This window comes from Pygoscelis adeliae, unplaced genomic scaffold (genome assembly GCF_000699105.1).
Source record: "Pygoscelis adeliae isolate BGI_AS28 unplaced genomic scaffold, ASM69910v1 Scaffold372, whole genome shotgun sequence".
Lineage (NCBI taxonomy): Eukaryota > Metazoa > Chordata > Aves > Sphenisciformes > Spheniscidae > Pygoscelis > Pygoscelis adeliae.
In genome coordinates this window covers 1,803,605-1,808,597 of record NW_008824357.1, presented here as the reverse complement: position 1 = coordinate 1,808,597, position 4,993 = coordinate 1,803,605, and positions in this window count along the sequence as shown.

Here is a 4,993-nt window from a genome sequence, read left to right as displayed (position 1 = left end):
TCTCATTACTTATTTAAAATGTGCTAAGCAGCATAGATGTTTGTGAGATATATGCCAAATTATGCCCAATGGAAAGGGCTGGGGGGGAAGCAGTTGCATATATGCATCTTCTGAGCATCTGCAGAGTACCCCATGACACGTAGGAGTAGCACAGAAGCTCCAATATTAGTTTAAAAAATTCATGGGCCAGCAGTTGCCTCTCTACACCAGGAATAAACCTGTTAGAAAGTGTTACTCTGAATGAAAAAAGGTGGTAATATTTGGCCTGCTAAGCTTATGCATCATGTCTTGTTAGGAAATTCATGATATGATCCTGGGTAGAGGAAACTGTCTCAAAGTTGCATAGCATCATTCACTTGGATTGATTTTGACATGTTTAGCAAACCGTATTTACGCAAACCGTATCTCAGGAGCTGCGGTAGAAGGCAGATAGTGGGAGGTTTTGCAAAAGCTGGGGATTTGGACCACCCTTGTTCTGTAAAGTGAGAGCTGCTGGTGCTCGACCCTGCTGTGAAGTGTGGGTGGTGCAGTGGGTCCTGTCACTGTGAATCTCGGAAGAAAGAAAACCCCAGCTGGCAATGCTAACATTGCTCATTTTCCAGCGAGCTGTGGCTGTCGCTAAGGGCAGACCCCATCCCCTTCAGCCAGGGTTTGCTTTGCAAATCCACCCAATGTTGGAGCAGGTCTAATCTGAGACTTTGACTTGACCCTTCTTCCTATCTGAAAGTGGTAGCTGCAAGAGAGGAATCAGCACTTGTCTGTTCTCTGGCAAATTTTCCTCTCCCTGTGCAGGATTCAACCTTTGACCACTCTCTGGAGCCCACAGAACTGGGCTGTGCCCTCCCCACACACAAGTGAATTTTAAGCTGACACACAGCGATACACAAATCATTGACCTGGAATGGCACAGGACTCCCTGCAAGCTGCAGTATTCCCCAAAATGGGATGGCAGGAGACAGCCCCAGCTGCACAGGCTGCTGTGTTGGTCCCCAGCTCCCCGCCACAGCCAGGAAAGCATCTCCTCTCCCTCCCAGGCACTGCTGGGGGTGCCTCAACCCTCCCCGCAGCCAGCAGGACCTGCCTGCCAGGCACCAGCTCAGCTCATCTCACCCAAGGGCTAGAACATACCAAGAGACGCTTGCTGCTGTCTCTGTTCGTGGAATAAAGCAAGAAGTACTGCTCTTATTATTTATAAGTATTACTCTGTTCTGGAGAGTGCTGTGTATCCCCAGGGTTTGAAAGATTCAAAGGTGCATTATGTATTCATGTGGAATATGTATTCATATTTATGCGTGGACCATGAAAAGAATGCTGTGTTCGTTCATAGAATACTTTGGTACATGAAGATGAAGGCTGCTGCATGCATTAACTGCGACATACACATATATAACTGCTGTAGACAAAAACACGCCTATATAAACTGTGTGGAACTGCACATGAAAGTACAGCACACTGGCTATTTTAATGCCATCTCTATGCATAGAAGATATTAATTTAGAAAATATTTAACATAACACGGAAATCTTCATTTCAGAATGTTTTTATAGTGGTATGCTTTTGGGTCAACCTTATTTCTATCACATGTATTATTCAAGTTGTTAATTCCTCCTTTATAGCCAGCTACTATTTTTTCCAGCCAATCCTTTGAAATCTGGCCAGTGGGACCTGGTGTGTTTTGCACATGACATTCATAAAAATGCTTCAACAGAATTTATTTTAAGTTATTCTGTATTTGATTTCTCTGAAAAACAAAAATCTATAATCAGTTCTAAACCTGATGAGCAACTGAAGTAATTGTTACACTTCAAAGAAAAGTAAAGAAAACTTCCTGACCATTATCTTCCCCGTGCGTATGCTTTGGCTCACTATATTCAGCTGGACAAAACTTACTTTGTCTCGTGGTATTTCTGAAATTAATACGGCTACTGATTTTTATCCAGTGAAAGAAATGGTCCTTTTTTCAACATGATTGTTGAGGCATTTTTCAACTGTTGCAGACTTTCTCTATTTTGAAGGGAGAATAAAAGCAGTTTTATTCCCAGTTTCCCAGGCTCCTATACAGACACCAAAGAAAGGGAAATATTTCTGCTTCTTTTTTTTTTTTTTTTTTTTTTTTACATGAAGAAAAGAAAGAAAGGAGAAGGGAGGAAAGAAAAAAAAATAGAACAAAACTGACCTCTTTCCTCCTCCCCAAAATGATCAATTTTCATTAGATCAATTGGACAACTCTATTTTTATGGTGAAGTTTTTAAAAACTACATTTCCTAAGTCTTTTATGCTTTCCCAACCAGGTCTAGAAACTCTCTAACACAGGTCTGGTTTTGCATTATGATCAGGGAAGCAGAGGTCAGGGAGGAAAGTTGATCTGGCATTAAACCACAAACCTACTAGTAGAAAACCCGCACTGGGTGTCCATCTCTGCCCCATGTTACGGGGACTCCAATGTAGCCAATGCCCTTGAATCTTAATATATGCTTAGTTTTAAGCACATACTTACATCTTGTAAGAAAGTCTTCTCATTCTGTATAGCATCATTGCTTTTACTTGTCTTACTTTTTTTGCTTGTCTTACAGAGCACCTTCAGCTATGACTGTATCCTGCCAAGCCCATGGTCTTCATCACAGTCAGGAAAGCTACGGAAGTGGAACAAGCCATGTCCATCTGGACATACTCCAGTATCTCCAGAAAGAGCCACCAGAAACAGGCAAAGAACGTTCGGGAAAACATAAGCATCTTGTTACACATCAAACATATGACTTCAACCATAACCAGAAATATTTGCAGTGTCATCCTTGTTTCTTCCCTGGCAATATTTGCAAGCCAGTTCGATCCCTGCTGAAGTCAGTGGCAATGTTTCCATAGATTTAATGTGACCTTCACAAATCCTATTTGTCCCCCAACCAAAGCATTCATCCTGTTTTCTATTTTTACTGTAACACTAAAATTTCATTTTCTGACTGAGTTTGTGTTGAGCTGCCTGACAGACAATAAATATAATCACACTTAAGTTAATGGGCAGGACACCAAACCCAAAGGCTTTTACTTTCATTAAACATCATTAGATATGGCATGTCTTTTATCAAATCTGTCTCTGATATTCACTTTGTTAAAAAGTCCATCAACCCCAGACTGCATAATGTAATCTGCAAGAACAGACAGTGAATTTATATTAAACATGTTAGCAGGTGGGGACACAGACTCCTGAAAAAAAGTAATATATTCAAAAACCCTCTTTAGAAAGGATCTTGAAAGGACATGCAAAATGAAGAGAAATTAATAATCCATGCACACTTTGAATTATTTTGCAAACAGTAAAAAGAAATGACCTATTTTAGCTAAGAAAAAAATACTATAAAGTCTTACAAAACCCAAATCAAAGGTATTTAGATGAACATTGTAGTTAAACATTTAGATGTCTTTGAATATCCGACCACAGTACACAGGTTATAAGCAGCTTCCAATTCTGCAAACTACCACACATCAACAGGCACAATCCAGGGCCCCAAGGATTTCTCAGGACGGCTACACAAGTTACACAAAACGGATGACTGCACTGAAAATTCACTTACCCTCACCATGCTATGCTAGCTTTAGGAGCCGTGGTTGGGGCATATAGAAAATAAAAAATTTTGTTTACCTTAGACTATACTCATGTTTTCAGCATTTAATTTCAGGACGTGTAAAGGCACAATTTTCAAGGCTGCAGAGATGCTACTGATCTGAAATGCTTTGGCTGGGGTTAAGGGTGTTCAGGGAATAGAAACTCCTCCTGAATCATGTAGCTCATTTTCTACATGCCTTTGTGACTCCAAAAGCTAAAACCTGACTTCTTGCAGCTTCAAACTGCCTAGATCTGCAGGATTGTTAGTCTGTCCACATACAGAGGGAGAGACAGGAGAGAGATCAGGAGAAATCTGACCTTCCGCTCCCGAACTCCCATAGGCACAAGCAGACTCTTGGCTGTAAGATGTTAAGACTAGACCAAAGCTTTGTTTAGTTTTTCCTGTGCCTTTATTTAGTTTTTCCTGTGCAGCTTTAAATTCTGCACCTTTATGTTCAATTTAAAAGCCTTGGGTGCAGGTAAGGTAACAGCTCTTCGCAAGCACCCGATCTAACCCTAGCTTGGAAGAGAACAACATGAGCTGCAACATCCTGAGGACAGCTTCTTTCTCTGCACAAGCCAGCTTGTCACCTTCCACTCACGCTGATGGTTACCATTTGCCAGTAGGCAGCACTGCCTCACACGTAAGCCTTGTGAGACCTCAGTCCATCACGCCGGTGCTGCAAGTCAGTGGAGCACATCATTCCCAAAGCCAGGAAACTCAGGCTGTGCTGCAAAGAGCTCTCCTGCAAAGAGCCCCTGAAGCTTTAGCAGGAACGAAGCACTCTGCATGTGGATGTCGCCTGAATGATCTCAAGACTGACCTTTAGGCAAGTTGTACATGCCACCACTCCAAATTTTCAGTGTTTGACTTGTAGTAACCTCAGGAATTTCACTAGCTGATGACTGCTCCAATGGGTGCAGGGAGATGCGATCTCGCACTGCACTGAGCTCCACACCACCTGGATTCAATCTGAAAATCACAGATGCACTGATATAACGCAAGTCTAAGAAGCAGAATCTATTCTCTGTCACTTTAACTCAGAGATACAACTTCCAGAACAGAGCTGGTCTGTATTTAGATGACTTGGTGCCTGGGCAAAAGAGCTTGCATCTACCTGAGTTTGTCCACATCTGACACATGCAAAGGTTCGCCTGTCCATAAGCTTCAGCACACTGAAGTGTAGCATTTGCTGCATGAGCCATTAATTGCACTTGTGACTATAGACTGATCTTCAGAAAAATATCTCATTCAAAAAACGCAATTAAGTAGTGTCAATCTGTTCTCACCGATGCTTTACTTTGTATTGTTTAAGAGTGTTAGTTAAAATGAAAAGACAGATTTTGCTACAAAATTACATTGTATTTCCTTCTTTGGCAAAAAGCAACCCC